The 23,795-nt window shown below is 37.8% G+C and overlaps 1 protein-coding gene across 3 annotated transcripts in view; it reads right to left on the bottom strand.

Annotated features, from left to right (window-relative positions):
- The window catches only part of LOC126856905 (protein O-mannosyl-transferase TMTC2-like), a 261,764-nt gene that overhangs the window by 110,631 nt on the left and 127,338 nt on the right, over positions 1 to 23,795 (bottom strand). The window lies entirely within an intron of this gene.

Raw genomic sequence — 23,795 nt, 5'->3', positions numbered from 1 at the left:
CGTGACGTTGAAAAACGCTAGATCATTGCCAAAGCGAGCCACGTCAAAAAGAGAAATGCAAATCCTCGCGGAAGATGCATTTGCAATCGATCTTTAAAACATCTTGCAAATCATGTCGGTTTACGAATGGAGAGTTTCCGCAATAGCGCGTTCTTGTGTATAAGCTGGTCTAACGCGTAATGTATTTAAAATAATCCCATTCGTAATGAAAAACATTAAACTCACTGTTAAAGTACCTTATTCCCTTGATAAATATTAATATCTATGTTTGGAAATTACAAATGGCAGTTGTACCAAATTAAAAAATAAAAGTATATATTGAAATAATTATCGAAATGTTTCAATCAGAACATTGCTCGCTCATCGCGAATATTATCGCAGCAGGTCGTGTCGTATCACGTGCATATGCAAATGTGCGAGATTCCAATTTTGTCAGCGAATGACATGGCTGACGATGCGAAAATTCCTGAAATTATGCGTAGATGACACCCGTTTCATGGGATTTAATGTTTCAACGTCAGACAGCGCGCGCGCAAAGAACAGTCAACTGTTTACTCAGGGGAGCCCAAGTTTGTAATATTACGGCCGTCGGAAAGAAAAACAGAGGATTTCCCGTAGGTACCCGTCCGACTGCGCTAATAAAAGAGACGGTCTCATCACGGTCCCGCCGTCTGAATATAAATCGCCCAGACACATCTACATAAAGCTAACGTTATTCCGCTGATCCGTCTCGAGAAATGGTCGTATAATTTCGTTTCCAACGTCGAAGCAACGATTATCTCTTTTAGATCCAAATTACTCTCAGCTTCGGCACAAAGCTCAAATGGAATTTGTCTTAACTATATTCGACGTGAATATCAAGAGTCGTGCGACATCTAAAAGGAACGTCAATCATTACTATGTAAATGATAATTAGAAACACGAGATCTGATCAACGTTCTGCTAAATATACAGTCGACATTTAGTCTCAGAACAATTATGTAATTACGTAAAATGAATTGTTTTTACAAATTTCATTTAAGAGTGGATTTTGTTTTTATGGAATTTTAATTTCAAATTTACCACGTTACATAGTTTACGTTGAAAATTAAAAAAAAATTTGTTTGAAAAATATATAAAATCCGTTTTCCAAATATAAGTAAAAATATGTAAAAATTATTCATTAATATATACATTTCTTAAAAATTATTCATTAATATATACATACACTGCATATTTTTCCGAGCAACAATATGTGCGATGATATTATAGTTTTATTAAATAAATTAATAATATCGAGATTTGTATGTGTCTGTATTTGCACAATCACAGATCGCTGCACTTTATTAAACATTTATTCGACATATATTTAATCAGATAGTTTTGAGATAATTCGTAGAAAAAAAATATAAAATTTAAAGAAAATATATATATCAAGATATAATACGAGAAATTACGGCGAACGTAATGCAGCCATGCACGAATCGTCACGATGAATAAATAGGAGATCCCCCGTGGAAGGTAGGATACGAGATCGGTCTGACAAATGAAAGGGCAACCACAGCAACCTTCCGTGGTCCGAGTAATTGTACCGAGACGAGAGCGTCGTGCAATCTTATTGAAGTCACCCGGACCATGGAGGATGGTCTTCAGGGACGCTTTATCGCTTGAACCCGCGAGGGCATAACGCAAGGTCCGCGATTAATAAAGGGCTGAGCTTTGAGAATTCTCAAATTCCCGATATTATTTTTAAAAGCAAATTTAATAAATAATAAAAATACAACGCGATTTTTCAACGGATTTATTTTACTAGGCTCATACTTTAACAGTTTTTATCCGATATTAAAAATTCCATATTAAAATTTGTTAATAAAACAAAATCGATAATGCGCATTAAATATAAAATTGAACATAATAATAACATAATATAAACATAAATGCGCAAAATATACACGTTAGTTTTGTATATCGATCGCTCTTTTAATGTAATTCAAAATCCGCGATTAAGTTAAAGATTCCCTGCCTTCTCGTTTTTACAATAGCTAGGGATAAATCGGACGAATCCCATTTCTCTGATGGCAGGATCTCAAATTGCGGTCGTACATGTTCGAGAGGGGGATGGGTAACGGGATGAGTATCGCATATGATTGTTCAAAGCTTCTTTTCCTTCCCTTTCTGCACCTTCGTTCCTCGCCGATGACTTTTGCTCTTTCCCTTTCCTTCTCTTCCCAGTCGGCAGATCCAATTCGCTGCCACGCCGCAGGGAGTCTAAACGTAGCTGTTGGTGGAATCAACGATGATACCGTCTTTTCTATGGCGCGCACATAAGATCTCCGCGGGGAGGCATAACGTATATATATCCGGAGCTCTCGAGAGGATCGCGGAGAGGTATTGTTGATTGAGGGTTGATGCCGGCTCTCTCTCCATTCGGCGTTCTATTGTTAAGTAGAACGTTCCACTCGGGAGATGGCAGGCGGTAGGTGAGCGGAAGAAAGCGAGCAGGAAACCCTGTATGATGAAGGAGAGGACGCAGGAGTAAAGGATGGCATAAGAAGTTACTTGGTCGTGTCGATACCGGCTTACGAAAAGAGTAAGGGGAGTGAAAAGGAGAAAAAGAGAGAAGGAGATGGAACGAAAGGAAGAGAGGATTTGAACGGCGTTTATCGTCGGAAGGAGAGTGCAGAGAGAAGAAGAGAGAGAAAGAGAGTCCTCCTTCTTTTTCCACTCACAAGAGAGATCGTGTGCGGGTGCGAGGGCGAAAGCGAAGGCGTCAAAAGTCCGGATCAACTTGATGAAATGAAACGGGAAACCTGATAGACGTGGCAGCGGGCTAAAAGGAGATCGATCGGGCGGGACGGCCAGGACCTTACGGAAGGAATGACGAAGGGGCGCGAGAAGATGGAGAAGGCAGCGCCTGCGGCACGTAGATAAGATTCATGCGGCCGGGCGTCGTAAACTTCAACGGGCTGAAAACGGAGCCTAACTCTACGAGTTTTCACGCGCAAAAATCCTAACGGGATGCCACATGCATATACCCTCCTTTTACGCGAAGATTGCCTGTCTGAACGGATGGATATCTCGAACGACGATACACAATCTATAGTTTATCTCACGTTAAATAAATAAGACAATATAGACATTTTTTAAATTTATAACAAAGGCATTATATATAAAAATTATAAACATTTTATTATTTATCATAAAATTAATATAAATGATTATAATTATTAATTTATTTATTAAACATTCAGTGTATTATTCACTTATTCGAAAATTTTTCTGCTTAACATCATTGCAAATAATTTAATGACCAAAAAAATATCTTAGTCATCTCGAAATTAAATCAAATTTCACTTGACCATGTTGATTCTCTATTGATTGGCTGCTTTGTAGATTTGACGTGTTCATTGTCAGCTTGATATGAATAAGCCGCTAATAAACACTAATCATATCTTCGACAAATCATAAATTCGCGGTAATTTATTTAAACGATAACCGGACTATATGGAATTGTCGTTTTCGAGAAAGATAGAGGCAGTAGATATATAGCGTTATCGTACTCGATAATCGATTGTTCGATGATTGACGCGATGTAATCGTAGAGAGCGCTTTATCGAAGGATATTACGGGGAATTTGGAGAATGTCGAGAGAATGCCGGGCGCGTACAGCACGAATACGTTATTGCCGTGACAATATTCAATTACTTAATATAATATCCCTTTACTGTGTTGCTAGGCAAGGTTTTATATTATACGGACGAGTGCTGTAACCATTTTCGATGATGGCGTATTACGGCATGTGGATTCTCGTTAGCTAAAATATGGAAAATCGTGAGTGCGAACGAGCGAATCATGCATAGATTTTCCGAAATATCAATGGAGCGTTATATATTATGCCCTTTCGTTGCAGGAAGTACTTTCCATAGATAGAATATGCAATGGCCAATGAATGCCAAAAAGCGTCATCGAATAAAATATTTCTGCCACTCCGAAAATATTACATATTTTCATATTAAATAAATATGATTATGCTAAACAAAAATCTGCGCGCCGATATTATCTCTTCGGATATAAATACGCTCAAATAGGATTGATACGAAACTTAAATCAACATTTGTACCAGACATAATCTTCGCTATTCTTTCTTCGCGTCGAATGTTGTCGCTTAAAGTCACAGTACATCGCGATCATCAATAATAATTTTAACATGAGCAACGAGTTTCTTTATCTTGCCGCGGGGCATGTTCCTGACAGATCCTGACAAATGTCGGGGGATAACGCCATCGTCTAGTCATCGCGCTGTATCAGGAATATTGTCACCGAGAGTTTAACCCTTTGCGATCTTATATCAAGATATATCTATAATATAGCAATTTATAAAAGCCACATATTTTCAAGTCACAAATATTTACTTAAATTTACCATCAATTTTTCTACAGATACTTTCTAAAATAAATATGAAAAATTAATTATAACATCACACATCAATAATTGTAAAATAATTATATAGAATATCAAAATAAAAATGACAAAGTATTTAAATTTTATTTCTCAAAATTTTTTAAATATATAAAAATTAATTTTTATATTTTCTCTATATCTAAGAATCTATTAAAATCGCATATTTTTCGTTAATGACTTCATCGGTCAAGAGATACAAAAGATAGTCACTTAAAATGCGTCACGCAAATCATGGGCAACATGTCGTTTGCTACCGTCTTTCTGTCAAAAGACTTTATTTGGAGGAGAGGTCATAATCCGATGGACAGTGTTCTTTGCTTTGACAAGGGTGCGGATAAGAAGGATGCGAAAGCGAGGAACCTAAGGGCGCGTCCGAGCTATCTGAAATTGTTTATCGGGTAGCAGGGAGATTCTTAAGGGATTTTGGGAACGTTCCATCTTCCGTGATGCGGCAGGACAGAGCCCTACTATTAACGCGGCGCGTTTACTCCGAGACGAGAAAAACCTCCGCTAGCCGACCCTTCGTAACGCGGAATAAAAATTCGTACGTCAACGCCAGATCCGACAGGGGGGACCCGCTTTATTTTTAATTTCCCGAAAGCAATCGTACGCGTGCTGTTTACGGGATGTAAAAAATCGCGGAAAAAACCGGGACCGAGTCGCGACCCCATGAGGGAGGTGAAAAGAGGGAGAGTGGTAACCGTGGTCGGCGGTATCGTGGGTGTACAAGGGTGAGTCTGGGCTCACGCGCACGCTCACTCGCTCGCTCGCTCGTGCACATCGGGCCAGGAGGAAAAGACTACGGCTACGATGGATTTCACGTGTCAGGAACCCTCGATAAACGGCCCGGCTGGCTGCTCGACCATGGTTGAAAAATATTAGCCGGGCGTCAGTGTTGCCCGGGCAGAAGTAAAATATTGCGCTCGACGGCACGGCCGACGTGGCGCGGCGGCACGGACTCGTTATTGTTTCGCGGCGATCTGTAATTATCGGATCGCACGAATATAACCGGGCACACGCGGCGAACGCGCAGAACGATTAATTCTCGCCTTCGATTCCTCTCTCTCTCTCTCTCTCTCTCTCTCTCTCTCTCAGCTTCGGCGCCAAACTCCGCTTCCCATCGATGATTCGCTCGACTCAAAGTCTGGCCAATTCGCCGTTCTAAACCATGTAAAATTAGCATGAAACCCTGCTTTTAAGGAATTATTCAGTGCATTGTATCGTTTGTTGAATGAAGAATCGTGGTAAGAAATTTAAGACAATTGTTTCCTGCAAATAAAATTTATATTAAATTAACATGTATAATATGAAATATGTATAAAATATTGTATTTGAAGATTTTCTTTGTTTGTTATTACATAATGATTTTAATATCCAAGATTGGCAGGGATGACTAGATAATGTGGTATACGTCGCTAAAATATCGAAATGTATCGCGCACTGGTGGTTCCAGCAAAACAATGTTACTGTCGCGTCTATTATTTCGGCAAAATAACGTTGACCTGAATTACGAAACGCGTCGATTTAATGATGCTCACGTTCCGGGACGGCCTCGAAATGCCGGCGTCATTAGAATCATTGACGATTCATTTCCGGCATATATGACAGGGAGAGAGTGTGTGAGAGAGAAAGAGAAACCGTTTGGGCGGGACAGAACCGGGTCAAGTTTCGCGTGTCACGTTACATGTCGTTCTGTCATCACGCGGGTTATCGATCGATCGCGGTTGGACTGACCGATGTGATGGTTCGTGCGGCCGGAAAAATATCGCTTCTGACAATTGAAGCGGGAAATTGATAAAGATGATATGTCCTGTGATAGAGCTCTTACTCTAAGTGAATTATTCTCATATATAAATATTAATTAATATTTCTCATAACGTCGTAAAAGTTTTTAGAATTAATTACTCAATGAATCATATGTAATATTAAGTCACAAAAAATTTTGATCTTATTAATTTTGTTAAGTTTATAAAAATTTACATATTACGAATACGACATATCTTCTTTATTTTTTACCTTTTCTATTATCTTTTTAACGTATCGTAATATTATACAAACTCGCAGATTCGAACAGCAGCTAAACATTTGACATGAATGTCGCAATTAATTATTGTTATTATACGAAGTTTCAGCAATGCGCTATTAATTCGTAGTTACGCGAAAGATCGATGAGACTGAATCGAGTAGAACATAATGTGTTCACAGTTAGACATCAATTTGCGCTTAAAAGCTTCTACGATCAATGTCGGTCATTCTGTCTACTTCTATGTTTGCCAATGTACGATCAGAGGGACACTGCAAATCCAGAGATGGACATATACATATATATATATATATATATATATATATATATATATATACAGAGAGAGAGAGAGAGAGAGAGAGGAATCAGAATGCGCCTTAATGAAACGTCACAATCTAACTCCTCTCGGCATTCCTCGTGAGAAAGCGTCCTGGTATTCTGACTATTCCGGCATGACCGATGAAGAGCCCAATGACATAGGGGTTTCATTCAAGCTCCGCCGAGACTAATGAAGAATTCGTGGCTCGCGGAAATCGGCGAAAACAAGGAGGAATACCGTTTACAAGCAAGACGGATTGTGTAGAGAGCGAACAATGAAAAGATACAATACAATGAAAGGAATAAAGCGTTAATTTTGATGTAAAATTGAGATGCTATAGTAGGAATTATTCCGGATATAATTTGAATATCTTATAAAGATGAAGAAAAATGCGCAAAGCATCTCACAAAGCATGATATATAAATTTAAGAAATCTTTTATGAAGTATCTCTCTCTTAAAAGAAATATTCTCTTTTCTGAGTCAACGATTTTTCAATATTCGCATGTTGCGATTGCTGAAAGTATACGCATGTATTATGTGTGTATATGTACGATGTATCGCATTGAAAGATTGAAAGCATTGCCGGTTAAGTGAATTCCTAACTGCAACGCAAGCGAGTCTAATTAATATTTCAGATCACGCTCGCGCTTAAGGCGACGTTTTTCATGACTAATTAATGTGTCGTTAGCCGCGGGAAAGGTAACGATAAAATTCGCAACAGATGAGAAAACTTTACAAAGCGAGGCTTAACTTTTCCTTTGCCACTCAGAGCAAGCTAACTTTAAGCCTGAGTGCAGGCCTGTAGGTCAACACGTTCTAATGTAAATCCAGAATTTCCATCTGCTTTTAGTATCAGAGGCTATAGCTAATCCAGATTTTAGAAACTCTCCTCTATATATAGCTCTTATGGGTCGTTTTGACAGCTTTCAAAGGTAACGAAAATTTAAAGCTTAATGCTTTTAATCTTCTCACTCGTATTTCGGATTTCTAATAATATGTGTAACGCGACGACAGCAATATATTCACGCGGAGATAACTCTTATCAATTTCCATTATGCTTCGCTCCAAAGATAAAAATCGGATAGAATGGAACATAAATGAAATATGAATGGTTCGGAGCAACGAAATTAACACGATTTAATATAATGATATAACAGTACCAATATACACATGAGTTTACGTTGACTCGTAGTTTCGAGTATACATATACATATTTGTGGAAATTACAAGAAATTTGTATTCACCAGATATTACGATCAAATGCAATATCCAAATCGAACGTGTTATCATGTGTCATCGTCTATTAATTTGCTCGTGTTAGGAGAATTTCATAACACTTCGTTGGACACATAACATTTCTAAACATATCTCTCGCGGAAAGCGAGTGAGTTTAATACATTTGTTTGCATATGCGATTATTAAAATACGAATCATACAAAGAAAGAAAGAGAGAGAGAGAGAGAGAAAACAAAAAAATAGCAGATAAATCTTGAAATATCTATTTTCCGGAATAAAAAAAAAAAAACATATTTCTATGCAAGACAATATTATTTGGAATTCACGAGATATTGAAAAAATATAAATAAAATTACATTTAATATTTATACATAATAAATAGTCTCTTTTAAATCGTGATAATTTTACTATATATTTCAATTCTTCAAATATATCTAATCTATTACCAATGTTTTCGAACAATATGTTGCGCAATATATCTCAAAACCGTCAAAAATAAAAAATACATTGTATTGTAAAAAATGTGAACTTTCAATTTATAAAATAAGCTGCAGTTTCTCTTTTTCTTCGAGAATCTGTTGCATCATGCTCATTCCAAAAGGATCGGTATGCCATTGCTCTAAACTGACGCTAATAAGCCACCTGTGTATCCAGCTCGGGCTTAGCTCGCGATCCTGCAGTGATCTGACCGAGTCCCTTAAGAGAACGCGGAGCTACCATTCGGACATTGTCCGAGAAACGTCGCCAGGAGATGCAAGTCAACCGGGATTAAATAAAGGTGTCGCTTGGCAAACAGGACACAATGGGATGCGGCGACTTCACGTCACCTCCTGTACGCGCCTCCTGTACAGGAAGAAGGCACGCATTACATTGAAATTTTCGCAACGACGCGCGAAAATGAGATCGATATCACGGCGAGCGAAAAAATTGGGCTGTCAACGTGACGATGATGATGACGTCGACGGCAGCGAGCGAGATAAGGAAAGAGAGAAAGGGAGAAAGATCTGGCAGGGGCGGACTCGCGCGTCGCGTTTCAGCAAACCCGCCGGCATTTTCCTCCAAGTCCCCCTGCCCTCTTTTTCCATCCCGCCGAGACTTTCCTCGAAGATTAATAACGCTACGGCGTAGCTCGCATAAGACTCCCTTTAATCTGAACCAACGCGAACGCGTATATTACACCTGCTGATGCAGATCGTCTACCGACGCGCTTCCTTTTTCGTTTCTTTCTTTATACTTTTTTTTTTCATTTACTTTTTTTTTAGGTTTCACAAAGGTTGAAAGACGAAACTCGACAGGAGTTTCTTTTGATTTTATACGGCGCGGCGCTGATTAACTCCCGGAGATATCTCGGCAACTGTGATACCGAGATGAGACGCTTCGTGATAATTTGTATTTCGCTTTAAAGGGATGCACGCCTTATTAATAACGAATATCGAGGATAGCGATTACACAGAGAGAGAGAGAGAGAAAGAGAGAGAGAGAGAGAGAGAGAGAGAGAGAGAAAAGGAAGAGAGAGAGGTTCAAGCTGTGGTATATTAAAGCTGTCACATGCAGGCGCGTGCACATGTACACAAAGGCTTTCTAGTTAGTCACTAGTACAGGTGATAGCAAGCATTTTCTTATCACGTTGGTAGATAATATATGGTCTGAAATATCTCACCATATATTGCGTTTTGCTTTAGTAATCTTAAAGAAAATACTTTCAATTACATAATGTGTCCCTTAGAACTTTCGATCTCTTTTTTAATAATCGATTATTCTTTAAATACAGTCAATTATTTCTAATTTAAATTAAAAAAATTACTTTCAAATAATTTTCGCGTCATACAAATATAATAAAAAATGTAGAATCGCGATATCGCGGAAAAGGATTTTGCGGAAATAAAATCGCGGTATATCAACAAGTACTGACAGTCCAGTATTCTGACCTGTTGATAAGTCCAATTATGACGCTCACGCGACTTTCTTGTGAAAGAAACACGAGAGAAATAGATAAACAATGCCGCGAAATGTTAGAAGTGAAATCGGTCACATGAAATTTAGCTCAGCAAATTAAAGAGCACGAACGAGGAAGTACCGCAAAGTGTAATTGTGACGAGGAAATAGTTGGAGAACTAGTCTTGACTCTCGCGCGAAAAGATCGTTAACTACAAGGCAGAATCTTCTCGCTTCCGTCGCGCAGCGACGTAAATTGCGTCGTATTTCTTTCCTCGGAGTCTGACATTTCGTTTGTTATTTTGTTTTAGTAAATTCTTTGGGTTCCTACTCTTTGGTCAACCACTTAGATGTGTCTCTAGTCATGCACGAAGTCTTGAAATCGTTCATATTACGTTAACTGAAAGCGATACTCTTTACATATGTAAAATAAGTTATAATAATCTCTCTCCCTCATTTGTTCGATCTTACACATTGTTGTTTAATTTCCTAATTATTTGCACAAATTTTACTAATTGTAAGAAGAAAATCAGCTCTTTTTAAATGAACAGTCTAAATTCATCTTGATTCGATAGCAGTGGCAATTATCTGACTGGTCACTTTAGTCAGCCATTCGAGTCGATTATGAATATACATGAGGCCTTTATCGATTACGTTGGCCATAATTTCTGCGAAGTCCGCCTTCGGACGAAGAGCGTATAAAATTAGTTGAATCATTCACCCTCATGTGATAACGGAAGGTCGACTGTTTGACTTCCAAAAGCTAACTTTCAACGTTTAGACAATTTACGATCGGCATTTTGCGCAGAATCGACGTATCAAACGCCAAAGATAAGAGACGTATAAAAAGAATTTATTAAGTTATTAATTTTGACAATAATTATAAGAACGCACATAAATATGATACACAATCCTAAAACATATTTCTTTTTTAATAAAGTAAGACAAGAATCATGGAGAAATAAATTGACACAACTATTTCGTTCTAAGAATAAATCTCCTAAACAAATTAAAGACGTTACAATACATTAATAAAAAATATCAATAAGTATTAATAAATTTATGAGTAAATTAAAGCATTGTATGAAAAAAAATCACACATTCTCGAATTAGTTGATTAAATAATAATTGGTAAATAACTATTTTTATTGAAGAAACTTAGGAGATCGTTGTAAATTAACTTTCTTCTAATCTTATTTATAAATAATTAATGTGTATAATATATTTATCAGCAAATAATTATACATAATATATATATATATATATATATATATATATATATATATACATAATTATAAATAATATTTTTTATACACATAATAACATGATATTTTTAAGATTCCGTGTGCAAACAATATTTCGTGCAACCTGAGTCTATTGCGAACAGGCGGATACTGAATTTCGATTCCACGATTTTGCAATGCGCGAACGATCGAAGTTTCTTGCACTATCAAGGTAGAAGGCGATGGTGCGGAGGAAAAATTGTGAAGCCAGAAGATTAGATTTGCGGAGTGCTCCCATCGGGGTGTCGAGTTCTTCTGGGCCGAGGTCGTTGTCGAAAACTATTTCCATCTTCTTGCCTCTCTACGATCGCTATCAGAATCGAGGCAGTTAAGGACGACGATGTTCTTGCTAACGACGCTTGAAGCGAAAGTTACCGTTACGCGAATATTTACAATATTGCGCGAACGATCGAAGAATTGCGATCCTTAATTTTTTCGCGCCATTTCAGAAGCATTAAGGACTCTCTTTATGCGACCCGCGATAATGAATATCGATCGCGACTGAATATGACTTAGTAATGATCGTAATCTCCGGTAGTAGTTAATGTTCGCATGAAAGATAAATTAGGTCATACAAGAATATCTCGGAAAAAGCGTCGCGCATCTGTTCTTAGCCACTGACACTACGCTAAAGAATAATTGGCAATTATTTCAATATTAAGATATAAGTGATAATTTTCGTGTCATACAGAAAAAGGGCGTATTTTTAAATCAAAAATATATTTTTAATCACACACACACAAAGATCGCATATAAAAAAATCATATAAAAGAAATATCGACATCGATTTATATTAAGACATTAAAATAAAAAAAAACTTGCCACTTCCGCTGTATTATATATCGATGAAATACGTCTACTTTCCGTTAAACGCAAAATCATTACAACAGAGAAAGAAAAAGAACTATCAAACAGAGATAATGTATACGAAAGCTGTTTAAGAGGCGCAAACATTCATCTCGCAAGATTTACGGCGATCGTAATGGAACTTTGTCAAGCTGAAAATTTTACGGTGCAGAAAAACGCAGTCGTTCGACGTTTGGCGACAAGAGAGAGAGAGAGAGAAAGAGACCATTATATCAATCAATTTCCTCGAAACTCCACGGCACATGTTTCTCTTTCTCCCTTTCTTGACGCGAATCGACCGACGACGAAATGTCGTGTTCGCGCTTGCCGGAAGAAACGTCTCAATTTTTCTCTCTCCCGACAATGCGACAATGAAAGGAAGAGTTCCCCTTCAGCCGAGTCGCTTAATGCCACGATGATCTACTTCAACGTGATCAGATAGATGTATACAAACTGTGATAAATGAGAATTCTGAAATAATTTTTTTCATTGCCAAACTTAGTTGGCGCCTAAATTACAAAGTTATTTATTGTTGAGACTTAAGAAGTTTTAATAAATTAATTTTCATGATAATATAAATAATTAATAAGGTTTTAGTCTCCGTCTTAATCTTAAGTAGAACATTATTATTAAAACCTGGAAGAAGTTGCGGGGCCGCGTGCGCTCTTGGTAATCCACGACTGGATTTGAACGTCAATAAAAAACATAATTGAAGCCATTTGCAATTGTAGTTAAAAAAAAAAAAAAAAATACAAACAATATTCTCGCGTAGAGCGCGTGAGAAGCGGTACTTTATGCCTCACGCGCTTGCGGTAATAATTCTCGCAACGGGGCAACGTTAATACGGCCGATTGCGACGATGCCCGATGCCCGTTTTATGTTTCATGCAAACTCGCGCCGATTAGCACTCGTGTTCTTGTTTCGTTCCTCCCATTACGCGGTCGCTGTTTATTCCACCCCCGTCACGCACGTCTGCGGATGTGTACGTGAATATCTGTACAGATACGCATCTCTGCGTATCCTTTACACGTGTGTGCATGTACCTTACGATTGTTTAGTTGTTGCGTTCGACTATGATGTAGAATCGATTATGCGAAAAGATACCAAAGACATTGTTTATGCCTATAAAAAGTCGAGTCTCTCGTTGGTTGAAAAAAGACATTCTGTGACATCGACAATCGTGTGTGGCTAGTGGGAAAAATAGAAATTATTTCGTCGCGTTATATCAATGAAAACCTTACCAACGAGAAGTGTATTCGGAAACTTTTGCACGACACAGTATCCCCGTTACGGGATTAACTGCGACAACTCACGACTTGGGGCCATTATCCTCCATTCCGTGCTGTTTGATCGTACCGCCGGCTTGGTGGAGCTTATATGACTCGTTTCGTTGTTACAGTTATTTTTATCCGTTATTTGATTTCTTGTCTAACGAGCTCCATACGAGCGAAAGGTCAAACCCGCCGTTCAATTAACATCCCAATACTTTCGCAGACACTATGTATAATCAGTGTAAATTAAATGATCGTTAACCTCAATTTCTCCTATGACTCGTAATGTCAAAGCGTACCGTCAATTAAGGGGCATTAAGCGCGTTTGATCGGTCACGTTTGATAACCATACGCGAAAATTTATTGGATGGCTCTCCGGCATCTATACAGTATACACGTTTGTATATAGTCATTATAGAGAAAAGAAACAATCGCAAAAAAAGCACTGATCGCGACGCAATAATTTAGAGATGCTTTATTACGATAAACATTATCGTAATCTCTTCTCACAATAATCAATACACATACATCCGCTAAATAAAATTAAAGAGAGAAGAGATTTTCTTTGTATTTGTTGATTGATATATAAACTTTTATATAAAAAAGATTAACACCTTCGAGATGCCTTTTAAGACACCTGAAGAGAGAAATGACCACAGATAAAACCTATCTGCTCAATAAAAAAGTAGTTCAAGTCTGTTTATGGTCAGACAGTTGAGAGAGGAGAAGTCAATATATTATTCTTATCATCTAAAAGATTCAGATATTCTTTTTATAAAATTTATATAAATGGATTATACCTATTAATTATGCAAAGTAACTTTAAATTTCATAAACTCCACTTGGTGAAAATTCGTTAATAATTTATTGTCGATAATATTTCTCGTCAAAAAAGATCGACAGCGTTGACTTCCAAAATTATTCATACAATAAATAATTAAAAATAAAATTTTAAAATTATAAAAGTAAGTCATTATTTTATTGTCTTCAGAAATTATAATTTAAAACTGAGAGATATTTAAAAATATTTGATTTAAAAAAATATACTATTATTAAATTATCGTCTTTCTCTCAATCGAAGGAGCTCTCTCTGTCTGGCGCACTCATATAAATTACGGAATACTTTTTTTGCGACATGAGACATGGGAAGAAAACAATTTGTAAATAATATATGAAAAGTGCGCGGTGCATATAAATATCTGCAATCTGCCCTCGGGAATTTTCTTGCTGGTATCTCTTGTCGGCTCAACGGCTAGAAAATTTTCACGCACGCGGTCGTTCCGAGTTGTGTGTGGACAAACGCGCTGTACGTACATTCCACCCGGTGTGTTCTCGTGAAAAATTGCAGGCGCGACACAGTAATTTCTACGAGGAATATTCTTTCGTCGCGGTATTATTCCTATTTCCTGAGTGCGCGCTGTACGAGATGCCTCACATTTTCATTTTCTTTTTGTCTTTCTCTTTCTCTCCCTCTTTCTCTCTCTCTCTCTCTCTCTCTCACTTCCTTCTCTTGTTATGCACGGAAATGAAGAGAAGAAGAGAAGGAGAACGAACGTACAAAATTCCATGAGATACGCTTTGAAATTTACCGGCGCGATGATACACCCGTGGCACATTTTCTCTACGCCTTCGCGTCTCTTTCCCTTTTTTCTTCCTTCTCTTCGTCAAATCACAGACTTCACCGTGTGCTCCGTTTTACATAGACACATACAATACCGTACACTGAGAAAAAAAAAATTATTGATTCGACTAAATGTGTACAACCGATTATTATTTCTTTAATTGAAATGTTTAAGTATTTCAGTTAAACATGACATATTAAATTTGACGTCGGGGCATCGCGAGGGAATATCGCTGAGCAGTGGTGGTGGTATTTATGGAAGCTATAATTTCGCGATTATGTACAATTTGCAACCAAAGAGAGCTTATGCTTATCTGCGATACGCTGGCTTTGCAAGCAGGAGTATTTGTTAATCGTAGTCGATATCGGTCGGCCACGCCGTTTCATCCGTATACTAATGGCGATAGCCGAGTGCGAGAGAGAACGGCGGAAATCTCATTTAAATATGCTTACCGTATCCGAATAGCTTTATCGAGAAATGTACGCAGAAAAAATATCGTATGCCCGCGGCGGCAGAAAAGCCGATTGCGCGACTCTTAACGCAAGCTGCTCTTGATAAAGGACGATAATAAAGAATTTGTATTTTAATGAACGGACAATGACTGTGCGGGCCGTGCAATTATATTATATATATATATATATATATATATATATATATATATATATATTTCCTCGTGCATTTGAACCAAGAAATTTAATAATACGATTTGAGATCTCCTCTCTCGCTATACTCACCTAGTTGTACTTACTGACAAAGAGGCAGATTCATCTCGCAAAGAGAATCGCGAGTACGAGCAATAAATTGAACATGAAAGAATCGTCCCAACCGAGGGAAAGAAATACATAATAAGATATAACATACTGCAATAAGACGTCGGGCGAAAAATAAGAATCGTGGAAAAAGAACGCGGCATTTAACGCAACAAAGGAATATATAGAGCGTGGCGTGCACAATATGCGGAGGAAAAAAAAAAGATGAGGGTTGAAAGTATGATATGTCGGAGCTGCGGTGTGCGTGCGTGGAATGGTTAGCGCGTTTCTCTGTTGGAAAAATGTTTCGTGATATTACTGTTACGAAATATGTCCCGTGCTGTCCGAAAGGATTCCGTTTCGCGCGGTTGACAATCCTTCGATCCTTTCCTGTTTCGGAAAATCAAGCGTAACGGATAGTACGATAAATGAGATAATTCTTTGTTTATCGAGAAATATCAGTTTTAATTCTCATCGATCGATATGTTTCTCTTTCAATAATTAAATTATATTTTTAGCAACTAATTAAATAATTCATTATTCAACTTATTCAGAAAATAACAATATCGCTTCGTTATTTGATCGATTTAGAAAAACATAAATGTTGATTTTTTTATTTATGAGAGAAGAAAAATCTCTAAATATTAATTTGTCACTGAATACATTAATTAACATAAATATAAATAATATATAAAAAAGTAACTATATATTTGGCTCTAGAATATAACGTTCAAGTCGGTTACAGTATACTCAAAGAGTTTTATCCGCTACGTATTGTAAGCAATATGCGGACGCGAGAAATACATGGCGGAAGAGAACGAAGGGAATACGGACGACGTATATAGACGACGTATAGGATCCTTAGCCGGGACTCTTTATTCGGCACGTCGCAACGGTGTCGTACAAAGCGCATCCTGCGTACACCACCACGACTGCCGCGACTGTTACGGGGCGGGAAGCTATTTCCTCAAGAAAAGTGAGACCCATTTCGCGCTCGTATTCTCGGGATAGCACCTGGCGACGTCGATGGGGAGCGGCGGGGTTAACGTAGAGGCGTAAATTTCGGTAAATGCGACCACGTAAAGCACGTTCGCTTGCAACGACAGCGAGCGGCGCGAACTTTACTAGCGTGCACTATGTCGAAGCGCGCTGCGACGTCCGCGTCGACGACGACGATGGCGTCTGCTACATAATGCCTTATGCATAGCGAGCAAATTGAACCGCGAGAGCGCGTTGCGCGGGACACGGAATGCTAACGAGAAAACTTGCCGTGCGCAAAACAAGAAAAAAAAAACACAGAGAGAGAGAGAGAGAGAGAGAAACGCGTTGCGACGCGGAATTCGGAGACGGGATTTTAGAAAAGGACAAAAGAGAGAAAGAGAGAGGCAGCGAGATATTGTTGCACACGACGATGAATGCGTTGCATGACGCCCGCAGGGATCATGCTCACGGAATATCAACGAGAACGCGTATCGTCGATTGATCGATTTATGGAATTTATGATACCGATGACGGCGCGAAGACGTGATACTGTTCGGCCGCGAATCATCCTTCCTCTTTCGTTTCTGAATGAATGATAGCATCGAGGAGATCGGATATAATTTTGAGATGGATTTATATTCAATGTATAAATTAAGTCTCTCTCTCTTTCTTTCTTTTTATGAACGTGATTTAAAAAATATCAGTATCAAATGCGGAAAAATGAGATGTGCAAAAATTAATTAAACACGCTACATTAAAGTGATTAATTTTTATTATATCCCGTTAAAATCGAGTATAATGGTGAAGACGATCATTCTTCATTTCGTTAACTATAAGCGGTAACTAGCATCAGTTTCCTGAAAGTGTTGGAAAGATGAAGAAGAGGTATATCGTCGTAAATCCACGCGGGTGTCATCGGAAAAATGGGACCGGACAAGCAGATGCGTAATAAAGCTCGCTTAATTAACATGCGAAAAAGATGTGGCCGCGTCCGCGATAAAGTCGAGCGTTTTATTTTGCGATCCCGGATGCGACAATGGATATAAGCGCGCGGCTTAATGAATCCCGGGATGGGAGCATTAAGTTCTATCGCATTTTAGCGCTTAATGCCCCATCGTGGCGGGGTGATACTTTCGATAAAGTGTTTCTTACATCGTCTCTGCGATTACCATTTTTAAAGACGGTAATGACAATCGTGCAATTGTAAGAAAGGAAAAAGATTACATTTGCCGTTAATTCAAACTTTCATTTCTGTTTAATCTAATTTTGCAATTTCAACGAGAATTAACATTATGTGAAACTATAATGACAAAGAGAAGTCACATACATATTTTCGATATGGTGACATTGTGAATATTTTTATATATAAGAGAGATTAAAAGAATAAAATATATATTATATAATAATCTCAGAAAATAATAGGATTTTGTAATAATTCCAAGCTTCAAAAAGCGTATTCACAATGAACATTGACAGAATCGCTTTTTGAATTTGTAATCGAGTTGCGCGAAACAGTTCCTATCCGGATTAAGCACATCAGGATTAAACTAACTATATACTCAGTTTAGATGAATATACAGCGATGAATTTGCTCGAAACTCCTTTCGATTTAAAGAGGATTAAGATGAAAGCATCGATTTCGATGTCAAAGGGTCGATTGCGCGTGATCGAATCCTCTCGCTGAAAATTCCCCAAATATACGTACATTGGCGAACCGCGGCGCGGGAGTATAAATTATTCGTACTTTAATCGGCCGATCGCATAAAGGGCGGTAACGTGCGTCGATGCGGGACCGACTTCTCATCATCCGGCTTCCTGAATATTTTCGCGTCACGGACAATGAAGTCGCCGGACAAAGGCTTCGCTTTCTAATAGCGCAACTTTTTCGGGCTTGCCTCTACGAAAAGAACGCGCTTTCTTTCTTGTCAAGCCAACGCGATTGTTCGCGTAGCATATACAGCGGCGCTACTTTAAAGATAGATCCATCTTACGCGCGGTCAGGACCCAGACATAATGAGATATGTAGGGTAGAAGATAAAAGCGATAAGCTTATGAGCCATAGAAGAAAGTAACAATACAAAAACATAAATTAAAAAAAATATTAATTTTAAGATTGATCGATTATATTTTACGATTATTTTGGCGTGACATAATTTTGCATTTTTTTTCTTTCAATAAAATCATATAATCTTTTCATAATTAACATAGAATAACTCTGTGGCAAAACTAATTCTAAGTTTGCTTATGATTATGATTATGATTTGATTCCTTTTTTATTTCTGAAAATTAAAAAAATTTAAATGAAATTTAAAATTTAACAACATCCTATCCAGTCCTCGATAAAAGTTCTTGACAAAATCAAAGTAACTTAAAAGTTTTCACTTGTAAACCCGATGGTATTTTGCTGTCTTCCGTTTAAGGAAACTATTATTAAGAATTTAACGGATTAACGTAAGAATAAGATCGTGTTCTCTCCAAGGAAAAATCTCTCTTTCTCTCTCTCTCTCTCTCTTCACTCATCTCTTCTCAAGCCCCATAAATTGAAGTCCTGCCATTACTACGGGATCCTTCTAAACTTTTTTTGCCTTGCCGCACGAACGATGTCGCAATTCGCTTTTGTCCTTCCTCACCCTTTCCATCTTGCAAAGTACCAGCAATGCCTGGCGGCGCTTTCGCTTTGTACGCAGTTAGAATTCGCGCGAGACCCCGTCGCGGAATGCCGTTATGAGAATGCAAATTTTATTTCCGGGTCGGGGAAGCGACCCGGACTCATAACAATGTTACTCGCTCCGCTAAGATCGATATCTAAAACCATAGTAATGTATAATCGACAATATTGCTATTACTGCTTACTTATCTCTAATTTTATATCAAATTTGCATAATAAAAATGAAAGAATATATGCATACAATATGCGTGTGTATTACATATTTAAACAATTGAGAATGTTAATTTTATTATTAAATCGCATACTCTTTTATTACCTTGCAGTTAGAATACTAATGAAACAAATGCTAATGTGCAGTTTGAAAATCATATTTTTGTGAAATTTTTCGAGAAATCTATTCCCTTTCTCAAAATGGGATTACATGTACTTATAATTCTATTTATGATATTCAATAATATATATACGAAATTAAAATACAAAAGAAATAAGTTACAAACATTATCGCTTATCCCAAAAATTCGAATAAATATTTTACGATGTCACTACACGAATTTCCACGAGCCTACCCGCAATCTTTTGTAAACTCTTTTGTTTCATTGCATTAGTGGCAGCAACGATCCATTGCCTGCTCGCTTTTCTTGAGGCTTTTCTCTCTTTGTCTTTTCCTTCTTCTCTCTGTTAGAGAGTGCAGTAGTGGTGGCCCGCGGCGTTTAAAGCGGACGCGTTTCAGGGCTGCGCCGCGGTTTCTAATTGCGGCCACAGTCTGGGTTTCGTGAGTTCGAAAGGGCGAAGGGTAGAGGGTGGAGAACACGGGAAACAGAGAGAGAGAGAGAGAGAGAAAGGGTTACTCGCGGAAAGCAACGGGTGCAGTGAATCCACATCAGGGAACTAAGCTCGAAGATCGCCCCCGGGGGTGGTGGCGACGGTGGCGAAGACGCGCGGGGATGCGGATGGGAGGGCGGGGAAGGCGAGTTGGATTATTTTAAAATGAGATTGAGATAACTTCGAGAGCTAACCGTAGTGGTTTCACCCGAGGCGCAGAACTGGAAAACAGGAGGGAAACGAGCAAATAGCAGAGAGGAAAGAAGACAAAAATAGGAAGAGAGTGAAAGAAAAAAGATGGAAGTGTACGCGTAAGAAAGTGAAAAAGGAGAAAGACTAAGCGAAAAGCTAAGAGACGTAAAAGTAGAACGAGACAGTCGAAAGGAAGGTGTACGAAGGTACGAGTGATGAGAGGAAAGATGCAATGTGGGAGGAACAGATATAAGGAGGAAAACGAAAGATGGTGATGAAGGTTGAAGGATGGAGATGGATAGGGAAGGAGGGATGGAGCATGGAGGACCGAGGATTTGGGGAACGCACGCCGTTAACCCGAGATTGGAAAGTTACCCGATCGTGTGATTGCGTTTGGACGGCTAAGTTCGAAGGGAAGGAAGCCAAGGGCGGAGGTGATCTCGTCCTGGCGAGCTCCTCCGTAGTCGATTTATCCTATTTGCCGAGTGATCGTTCTCGTGAAAATAATAAACCGATATGTATCGATCGGCGTCGTCGGTTTCTAACTGAAATGACGATAAACGTGAAAAGAATTCAAGAATGAGGTTTTATTATATCTACATCTCTCTATTCAGCGTAATAAAATCTTACGATGAGAATGTTGAGATATTTGCACGAGAAAAATTTATCGAGATTAAAAAGAGAGAGATATGAAATTGGCCGATTTATAAGAAATCCGAGAATTATTCGGTTATCAAGTTTATGATCGGTTTATTGTTTAATTTCAAAGAAAAATATCGCTCAAATTGATTTATGACTACAGTTCTGTAATATTATTTGTTTCTTTTTTTTAATCTCGACCTATATTAATTTTAGTTTTAAATATTTAATAAATCTCTCTGCGCGTTTGCGATTAATACATAACACAAACATATTATAATTTCTTATATATCTATGTACGATCTAATGTTTCTGCGAAGAAAATCGATTCGAGTACATTGTTAAATAACAGTAGCAAACAGTAGCGGAACAGTCTCGCTTTTAATGGAATTTACAAAATTTATATCAGGGGCTTCTCTGTTTAAAAGGGGACAATGTAATGAACGACGTAATGAAAAGCAACTAAGGCTTTTATCAAGAGACGGAGCACAAAGACTAAGCACCCTTAACGTCCATGGACGGACATGCGGCGCGGCTCTTTTACGAGGGAGTCCGGAACGTCGCTAGAATTAAACAAGTGGTAAAGCGTTCTGCACTTTGTGCATGATACGCACAGTCGCTAGCTGTAAGTGCAAGCGTGATAGTAAATTCCCAAGTAAAATTCAAAATCAACTGAATTATTGTCAGATTTTCATATTTCCCATAATTTTAGCGATTTTGTAGCTAACATTTTTCATGTAAATATAAATCAATATTTCAACTTGTTTAAAAAATTTAAAATTATCGTTTTCTCAACAAGAATAAAAAAGAGAAAGAGAGAAAGAGGGAAAGAGAGAACAAAAGAAAGAAATTAATATTAAAAAACTTGCAAAAATCTATTTGATTTTTAATATATATTTGGTTAAAATAGCAAATTGAATGGAACTTTTCCATATTCTGTCCTTAGGGTAAAATCTTTTTTAAACTATTTTTTCCTTAAAATTTTCTAAAGGATACAATAGTGATTTTTATTTCTAACACATAACATTTATTTTTCGTAATTAAGTTCGATTCGGAATGAGTCTAAAGCCCCGTTATTAATTAAAATTGGATATCTGAGACATTCTCTGAGAATATAAGTTTATATAGTTTCTATCTATCATATTTTTTTTAAACTATATTATATGGTTTCGTACGATACATTCCGCAAAGAACGTAATCATTGAAACTCAAATAGTTCTCGCGTGACAATGATGCTGAAACAATAGTCGGGACGATAAACGTGGGGACTGTCGGCCGATGTTTAGAGGGAGTAGTAGTACGATTTTATAATATAAAGGAGAAGAGAATGTCGGCCGCGTTATCGGAATGAGAGAGGCATAGAGAGAGAGAGAGAGAGGTATAGACTCAGTTTCCGTTCGCGCGATACGAGAGGCGAGGAACGTTCGCGAAACGAGCACATCAGTCGAATAGGACATTCCGGTATTTCCCTCCTGCTGCGGTCGGTGAGATCCCGTTTAAATCCCATCGGTAGCGCCGCATGGCTAGTCCACTAGCTTCTCGACAAATTACTCGGCCCCCGATAGCGTAGCAATTTCCAGGATTCTAAATCGGGTGGTCCACGACTCGTGCCGTCATGTCCCATCGGCTGCGTAAGGTATATACATAATAGATAAGGCATATTCATATCTTTGGTCGGACTATCAGTAATTTACAAATGTCATCTATAATAATCTGTTTGCGAATATGCTGAAGGGAGTCATCGCATTAAAAGCCATAAATTTGTATGATTCATTAAATATAAAAAAATTTAATTAGTAATATTTAAAATAAATATATTAGATCAATACACCGCGCAGGTTGATAAGAGCGGTGTGCAAGGTCATGAACGCAAGTAGAGATGAAAAAGGAGGTAGAAATAATTAAATGATGAACTTTAATAATAGACATTATAATAATAGACGTAATAAATTAATGTTAATTTATATTACAGCGTACTAAAGTGGAATCAAAACGTCTATTATTAAAGTTCATCATTTAATTATTTCTAACTCCATTTTGATCTTTAGTTGCGTTCACGCGCACGGCTCTTATCTCTTAGTCCATTATTTATCTATTCTATTTATAATCTTTTAAGTCTTTATAATTTTTATTGTTAAAAAAATTAAATATATTTCAAGACTAATGCATTTTTCAATATCTTTTCAACGTTAATATTATTTTAACAATTGTTCGCGCGATTGTGCAGAAGAATTAATCATCAATTTATTAATTATAAATTAATCGCGCTAAATCTGATGTGGTTAATTTTATACATAATAGAAATACATTTTTCCCCTAAAAATTGATATTTCTCATAAACCTTGTTCCAATAATTTCATTAATTAATAATATCTTTCGCTCCCCTTTCGAAGGCATGGCAGCATCGTGCCGGCGCGATCAATTATGGCTTAACCTGACTTTGCGGATACGTAGTGGTGAGACCGTGAATTCCAGTCATTGTCCTTATCGTACGCTTGGAAAACATTTTAAAGGGGGATCGGAGAGAGAAGGAGAAAGAGAGAGAGAGACATTTCCCATTTCGAGGACCACGTCGCACTCGCTCGATCTTATCAAGAAAGATTTCCGGGTTTGAGAGTGTTCCCAGCGCTATTTTAAGAATGATCCGCCTCTTTGTTAGGAGCTCTCGCATCTGAGCCCCATGCCATTATGCTGAGAGCAATATCCGCGCGAAGAAGGCACCGAAACGAATATAAAAGCCACGCGGGATGCTAAAAGTCGCGTACCAT

The sequence above is a fragment of the Cataglyphis hispanica genome, chromosome 20 (genome assembly GCF_021464435.1).
Source record: "Cataglyphis hispanica isolate Lineage 1 chromosome 20, ULB_Chis1_1.0, whole genome shotgun sequence".
Lineage (NCBI taxonomy): Eukaryota > Metazoa > Arthropoda > Insecta > Hymenoptera > Formicidae > Cataglyphis > Cataglyphis hispanica.
The sequence above is the reverse complement of the archived record's forward strand: the minus strand, read 5'-3'. Positions and strand labels throughout refer to the sequence as shown.